The 8,659-nt window shown below is 36.9% G+C and overlaps 1 pseudogene; it reads left to right on the forward strand.

Annotated features, from left to right (window-relative positions):
* On the forward strand, window positions 1-514 carry LOC112618418 (annotated as a pseudogene).
* The last annotated feature ends 8,145 nt before the right edge of the window (window positions 515-8,659 follow it).

Below are 8,659 nucleotides of genomic sequence, written 5' to 3' on the forward strand. Positions count from 1 at the left end.
ATGAAGGCCTCGGGCACACTACGAGAGTACGAGGTGGTGGGTCGCTGCCTGCCTGCCCCCAAATGCCACACACCGACCCGCTACCGCATGCGAATCTTTGCGCTTAATCATGTCGTTGCCAAGTCCCCCTTCTGGTACTTCATATTGCAGTTAAAGAAGATGAAGAAGTCTTCAGGGGAGACTGTCTACTGTGGGCAGCTGATTGAGAAGTCCTTCCTGAGGGTGAAGAACTTCGGCATCTGGCTGCGCTATGACTCCCGGAGCGGCACCCACAGCATGTACCGGGAATACCGGGACCTGACCACCGCGGGCGCTGTCACCCAGTGCTACCCAGACAAGGCGCCCGGGCCCACTCTATCCAAACATGAAAGTGGAGGAGATCGCAGCCAGCAAGTGCCGCCGGCCGGCGGTCAAGCAGTTCCAAGACTCCAAGATCAAGTTCCTGCGGCCCCACCGGGTCCTGCGTCGTCAGCACAAGCCATGCTTCACCGCCAAGAGGCCCAACATCTTCTAGGTGAAGGGCCCTCGCCCAGGTTTGCCCCAAATAGATTCATGGAAAAAAATATATATATATATAAAATATATATATTATATGTATTTTATATATATTTTATATATATAAAATATATATACACACACACATTCCCCCCCTAAGTTCTTAATCTGACTTTAAATAATTTATTCTGGTGATTGTACTTCAGTATTATAGGTATCACAGTTAAAGATAAAAAGTTGGCAGAAGTTTAGAGAAAAAAAATCTAATTTATACCTAATGCACTTGTTTTACATATTATCATTTAAGATAAATTTTTATTTTAAATTTATTTATTCTACCTTAGTCATTATTTGTCAAAAATATTACAGGATATTTCGATTTCCACAAATAGGTTGAAATTTGCATACTTATATTTATAATCGGATATTCCAGCTCTATTTATATTTTTATGTATTTTCACTTGCACTGAGAGCATAAAAGTATATCTAAGTTAACAAATTACATCATTCACACCACAAATATATGCAAAACTCTAGTTCATTAGAGGGATTTTCTTTTAACCGCTAATCAAATTATTATTTCTCATTTCACTTTAGCCCTGTATACAAATAAACAGAAAGAAGGAACCAGCTTCTTGCTTAATAGTGTGAGGAGTTCTGTTGGTTGATCTGCTCCCTAATGAAAGTAAAGAAAGTTACAACAACAACAACATTACAACTACTTAAAGCAACTGGAAATGGTCTTAGGGGCAGTCAGCAAATGAAGCAGTATCTATTTAATAACATCCATGAAAATTTTAAAGAAAGGCAGGAATTCGTGGTATTTGAACCACGAGCATTCACTCTCCCACCTCTCCCAACTCCATAAGCCAGACCCCACTTCAGACTGTTGCAACCAAGAATACAGGTTTCCTCTCTTCCCAGTGCCCAGATAGAGGGCTTTCTTTTGGGAGGAGCTGGATGCCAGGATTCCTTATCCTGCCCCCAGCTATCTGTTGCTGAGACTAAGTCCTAGGCAAGTGGGATTGTGAAGTGGAACACTTGTGTAGAACAGAGGGTCTCATTTATTTGTGTGTGGTATGGTGAAAATCCTGGGGCTGCATCACCTGTGCTGGGCTCATGGCTTCCTTGTTTCATGCCAGAGGGGCAAGACAAGGGAAACTGGGCTCTTGTTCCAGTCCCATTGCTAAGCTCCAGCAGCTGTGTCACTCAGACAGAAGCTTGCCATTGTTCCCTAGTTCCAGAGCTATAGCTCAGAGATTTTTACCTGTAGGGAGAGACAGAACACAAAACAGACTGCTCTTAAGCTCCTCCCCAGGAAAATTTAAAAAAAAAAAAAAAAAGTGACTGTATTTGCAACAGAGAATGGAGAAGTTCAAGCCTAAAGGTACTCTCAAGAACAGTGGAGGCCAGTCATGGTGGCTCACACCTGTAATCCCACCACTTCAGGAAGCTAAGATTGGAGGATTGCTTGAACCCAACATTTCAAATCAATTTCCGTAATTGCACCACTGCACACCAACCTGGGAAAAAGAGTGAGACCCTGTTTCTAAAAACAAACAACAACAAAAACAGAGGGTTGTGGAGTTGTGGTAAAAGGCAACTTTGAGGAGATTCAAAATACAGGCTAAACTGTAGGTAGGCAAGTTGTAGGAGAGAGCCAGGTAATGACATCTGAGAGGAGTCCTCCTTGAGTAAGACCAAAAATCAAACACTGACTTCAGAAACTATTTCTTCAAAGGAACCAGAATTAAATAAATTAGTGTGCAGAGCAATTTATGCCCAAGAACATTGTCAAAAGCAATGTGGCAATCAGCCAGCAATTAGTGGACTTTAATGGCTTTGTACGTTCAGAGAAAAATTCAGTCCTGCCAATGCCACTGTCGTTCCTGTGTGCATCTTCCTGAGAAACAATGGCAGAAGCTGAACACCGGGGTGGGAGGTGGAGAAGTTAGGATGAATTTCACTAAAATAATCCATTCAGTCACTAAACAAATAGATAAGCAAATCAATAACCCAGAGGAGGAGGGGTATACCAGTACCCAGAGTTGCTGTAATGTACTATCTAAAATGTCCAGCTCCCAAAAAAAACTCTAAGACATGTAAAGACCCGTACACTGGAAAAAAAAAAAAAAATGCAGCCAACAAAAACTGCCTGTGAAAAAGACCAGATGTCAATTTTATCAGGAAAAGACTATAAAGTAGCCATTATAAACATGTTCAGAGAACTAAAGGAAACCATGATTAATGAAGAAAAGAAAGATAGGAGAACAATGTGGCATCCAATAAAGACTACCAATCAAGAGTTAAGAATTATAGAAGACTACCAAAAGTTATAACAATGAAAATTTAAAATGTACTAGGGGGGCTATTCAGTAAATTTGAATTTACAGAAGAAAAAAATAAGAAAATTTAAAGATAGAGTAGTAGAGATTTGGCAACCCAAGAAAGAAACGAGAGCCTCAGGGTAACGTGGGACACAATTAAGCACAACAACAAACTCATAATGGGACCACCAGAATGAGGAAAAGAGTAGCAAAAATAATCTCGAAAGAATAATGGCTGAGAAATCCCCAAATTTAGTGAAAAACCATTATGTTCACATATAGGAAGCTTGAAAAACTTCAAACAGGGCAAACATAAGGAGATCCACAAACCAATATGCCACAGTAAAAATGCTGAGAGTCAAAAACAAAATCTTGAAACACTAGAGATCATTTATTCATAAAACCATTTTTGCTTTGGAAATGATCAAAAGAGCTTAGGAATCAAAAGTTCTAAATTCAAGTCTAGGTCTGTCATTTATTAATTAGATGAGCTTCAGCAATTTTTTGGCATCTCTGAATTCTAATTTCCTAACCTGAAAAATAAAGTTAATATTTCAAACAAACATGAAATTCTTCTTACACTCAATGTGGTAATATAGGTAAAAGCCTTTAGAAAACAATGTGTCCTAAACAAATACAAAATGCTTTTAAAATTTTTAAGTGAAGGCCGGGCGCGGTGGCTCAAGCCTGTAATCCCAGCACTTTGGGAGGCCGAGACGGGTGGATCACGAGGTCAGGAAATCGAGACCATCCTGGCTAACACGGGGAAACCTCGTCTCTACTAAAAAATACAAAAAACTAGCCGGGCCCAGTGGCGGGTGCCTGTAGTCCCAGCTAGTCGGGAGGCTGAGGCAGGAGAATGGCGGGAACCCGGGAGGCGGAGCTTGCAGTGAGCTGAGATCCGGCCACTGCACTCCAGCCCAGGCGACAGAGCGAGACTCCGTCTCAAAAAAAAAAAAAAAAAAAAAAATTTTAAGTGAAAATGTTTTGGGAGCTCAAACTAAGAACCCAGATTTTTCTGGTTTATCCTTTGCTTTACTATAAAGCCAGCCTAATCCAGACAAGTGGCAGAAATAAAGGAGGCTGTTTTCTGTATCGTGAACAGTATTACTCTTTTTAAAAAGACACAATTTGTACATCACTATAGGCAAAGAAAATAATGATATTTGAAGAAGCACTAGATCAATAAGCTCTAAATCAAGTATTTGTGGATGGACTCAGTATTTTAATATAACCAATGCAATTACATATTATGCCAGGGGCAACTGAAAAGTAGTGCTTATATTCATGTTGATCAATTTCTCTAGAAGAGAAATACATATCTATTTTATTCTATAAAACTAGTAAGAAAAAGAAATAGTATTTTCAATGAATATTATTTATATTGATATTTTAATATTAACTTGCTATTATCTATATAATAATGACCATTACTTATATATTACATACATTATATATATATGAAAATTTGCAATAAAACTGAAATCCCCAAGGAAGACATTGATTCATGGAAATCAAACTAGTTACATTTCTTAGAAATCAGTGAAAATCACGATTCTGTTTCAGCAAATAGCCAAATGCTTACAGAGAGAGTTTTAATTTTGATTGTTCCTGAGAACAGTGTTTGCATTACCAATGTTTGTGGATAAAAGTGACAGAGATTTAAATAAGGTGGGAGGAGATGTATTTTTTCTCACTCGAAAAGAAAGTCAGAGGTAGGCTTTACTGAGCATTCATTCAGCTATTAAAAATATCATCAGGAGTCCAGGTTTTTCTCTGTCTTTGTTTCCAAAGTTTTCATTCGATGGTTGCCAAGTAGACTTCAGATCCTACCATCATGACTAATGAAGACATTCAGAGGCAGCAGTAAACAGTGACCCGAAGTAAACAGGGCTTTTTCTCCAGAAATGTTATTTTTATGAATAAGAGAGAAAAATAACCATAAACTCTCAAGCAGACTTCTTAATTTATCTAGCCTGCTATGGCCAATCTTAGGTGCAACTCAGATGGAAATATATTTAATCTATTATCTTTTATTAATATTTCAAGATTGGCAATTAAGAAGGTATTGGGAACAGCTCACTCTTAGGTCATCTAACACCAATGATGTCTGTCACAAGTACTATGAAAGAAGAAAATATTGCATAATTTCAAAGCTTATATAACTGTAAATATATAAAAAAGATCCATTAATGATTAATAAGTTTTAGTATTTCCACAAATTAGATAAGCTTTGGATACACTTTTCAATCCACAATTAATTGTACAAAACTCCTAATTTATTATATTTCCTGATGATTTTAAATAGTCATATTACCACAAAAAAATTAAAGTCTAAATTTGGTGCTAATCTATAAAACTATGTGACTTAAATTATTTTCTAAGGTACGATTATTTCTAAACAACAATTGCAACTATTGTTTTTAACAAAAACAGTAGTTTAAGTTTGAGCTGCCAACTCAAATACCATATAATAATTTTTGGTCTGTTCAAAATGTCCAGTTCTCTTATTCCAAGAATGTATTATAATTGTACTTTTCTACTTATTTGGTTTCAAAGCATAAATGTGTATTTTAGCCCATTTTCTGTTGCTATAGCAGAATACTGGAGACCGGGTAGTTTATAAAGAAGAGAAGTTTATCTAACTTACAGTTCTGGACACTAGTACGTTCAAGATTGTGCAGTCACCTCTGGAAAGGACCACATGCTGTGTTACACGGCAGATGGCATCACATCGGTGGCAGCAGTTGCAAGAGCAGCAAATGAGTGCCTGCAAAAGAGACAGGGACAAAGGAGGCCGACTCACTTTAAAACAACCTTCTCTCACAAAAGCCTCAAGAGTACTAACCCAGTCTCATGAGAAAGACGTCAATCTTAACAAGCTAATCACCTCTTAAAGGCCTCACCTCCCAACACCATTAGATTGGCAACTAAATTTCTACATGAGTGTTGGTGGGGACAAACCATATGCAAACCATAGCACCATGAGAGGCTTTTTTGGCTTGTAATGGTAGAATTAGTTGCACACAGTGAATAGGGCCTGACTCAACACATGGTCAAAAGTTGTAAGAGTCATTACATAATCTGGTTTGTTTCTCTTTTTATCTGTATGAATAAATACATGAAACACAAAGTAGCTTACATACTAAATACCAGCAAAAAAATTAGACTACCTTTTCAAATATCAAATAAGCAAACGCTTAAGACTACATGTGATCGTTGTAACAGTCACTAATTGTCACATGACTCTGCTGTGCTCTGTGGTGTCATCTCCATCTGGTTGAGCCTGTGAAATATACATCTACACATTTTTTACAGACAGAACCTGTAATATTGATGGCCAGCAAGACCACGTAGTCATCCATCCCAGATCCCTCTCTCAGGCTGGACAAAGTCTTCTAAGTTTGGTGGGTGGTGAAAATGGTGGAGAATCATTGAGTCCTGTGCCTGAACCCTATAAGATGATGATTCTGGGATAATCAGGCATTTGAAGTATTTATCCAGCCCATCATCATGGGTCTGAATTAAGTCTTATTTCAACTGGTAATTTGGCCTCACATTGGCCATAATGGAGGCAGAGAGCAAACTAAGTGAAGTAAGTAATTCTAGGAAACTGCATATCTTATTACACTCAGAGGCATCATGATCCTAATTGAGGTGTTGGCAGAAATCCTAGGATTAAAAAAAGCAGTACAAATAATTAACTGTGTTATTTGAATGCAGGCCTGTTTAGAGGCATTGGGCTATATCAGATGACCTCCTAATTAATGAAATACTGTAAACTATTTGATTTACTGGAGTCAGTACCTCAAAATCTGCTCATATTCTCAATGCTTAGCTCGGTAAAATTTAAGAATTCCTGCAATGATGGGCTTCTAAATTATTATGAAGGTATTACTGGTTTCCCAAGGAATATATGTGTATCTTCCTTGGGAAATTAATGTGTCTTCCTTGGGAAATTATATTTCTGGTTTTTGTTGTTTTTGTTGTTGTTGTTGTTTTGTTTTGACAGAGTTTCACTCTTGTCGCCCAGGCTGGAGTGGAATGGCATGATCTCAACTCACTGCAACCTCCACCCGCCATGTTCAAGAGATTCTCCTGCCTCAGCCTCCCGAGTAGCTGGTATTACAAGTATGCACCACCATGCCCCACTAATTTTTGTATTTTTGATATAAATGCGGTTTCACCATGTTGGCCCGGCTGGTCTCAAACTCCTGACTTCAGGTGATCCGCCTGTCTTGGCCTCCCAAAATTCTGGGATTACAGGCACGAGCCACCATCCCAACTGGGAAATTTATATTTCAATATGTCTTAGGAAATTCTATTAATTCACTTATGAATGTTGATTAATATCAAGATTAAGATATATATATACACCATATTTTTTAAAAAGCAGTTGCAAACATTTTTAAAATATAAATATTTATAAGAATATTAAAAGTAAAAAGGAAACTAATTAACATAAATTTGAAAGTAACAATAACCAAAAAACCTTGTTTTAGATTTTGATGAGTTGATCAGATGTATATAATATGCTCAAATGAACTACACATAATTTGACAAAGATATGCTTTATGAAGTCTTGGCTAACTAAAACTAGTCTGCATAGCAAGTATAGTTGTAGAAAGGTTGAGTAAAAATGATCTATCCAGAGTAGATCATTATGGAAATCACATGTATCAAGAAGTAAGAGCCAACTTTTTTTTTTCTATTACGAGGACATTTTCCATTTCAAATTATTCAATCACAATAAATTTGAAGTTATATATATATATATATAATTGCATGGTTTATTTAAAGCAGTGTCTTTTATTTTGTGGGAAAATAATTGTCTGTGAGGTTTGATGAAACTTCAAGAATATTTATCACTGTGATAGTCTTATTCACCCCATATTCTATGGTCGAAATGTTCATGTCCCCATAAAATATGTTTTGAAACCTAATCCTCAATGCGATGACATTAGCAAGTGGTGCCTTTGAGAGTTGCTTAGGTGATATGAGGGGAGACTTCGTGAATGAGATTAGTGCCCATACAAATGAGGCCCCAGAGAACTGCCTTGCCCCTTCTACCACGTGAGGAAAGACATAGACCGTGATGAACAAAGAAGCAGGCTCTCACCTAGACACCAAATCTGCTGGATCCTTGACCTTGGACTTCCTAGCCGCCAGAACTGTGAGAAATAAATTTCTGTTGTTTATAAGGCAGTCAGCTTATGGTGCTTTGTTACAGTCCAAACATACTAAGACAGTGTGCCTCTTTTGTTTCCCATTTACATTTAAATATGCAACATCTTAGACTGTTCTGTTAGTTCTCATTGAATTAGACAATTTTGCCAATGGAATCATAAAGATGATTATAAAAGTAACCATTATAGCATATGTCTAACCTCAGAATTAAGTTTAATGAGATGCTTCTGATTTGTATCATTTCTTTACTTGTCTTTAAAAAATAAGAGGTTTTTTTGGTAGTTTTGATGAGTTACAAATTTTTAGCATTTTATTATGGAAAAAACCTTTGCTTTACATATAGTTCATTATATTCTAAAATTTGTCTAGGGAACAATAGGTTGAAGATTAAGAATATAATATATAGGTCTGGGGAAGAGAAGAAGATCAAAATAAGTCTCATTTATAACAAAAGAAAATAATGTATGAAAGTGTGCTGAAATCAATAACTAATTGTAATATATTCATCCTATAATGAAGTAAATATAATACCTTACTATAGCAACAATTCACCTGTGTACCATTATAAATTAGTTACCACCATAAATCCAGTAATTTCATGGTTCTTATTGATTTAACTTACTGATAGATTTACAACCTGACTGTAATCT

Source organism: Theropithecus gelada, chromosome 2 (genome assembly GCF_003255815.1).
Source record: "Theropithecus gelada isolate Dixy chromosome 2, Tgel_1.0, whole genome shotgun sequence".
Taxonomy (NCBI): Eukaryota; Metazoa; Chordata; class Mammalia; order Primates; family Cercopithecidae; genus Theropithecus; species Theropithecus gelada.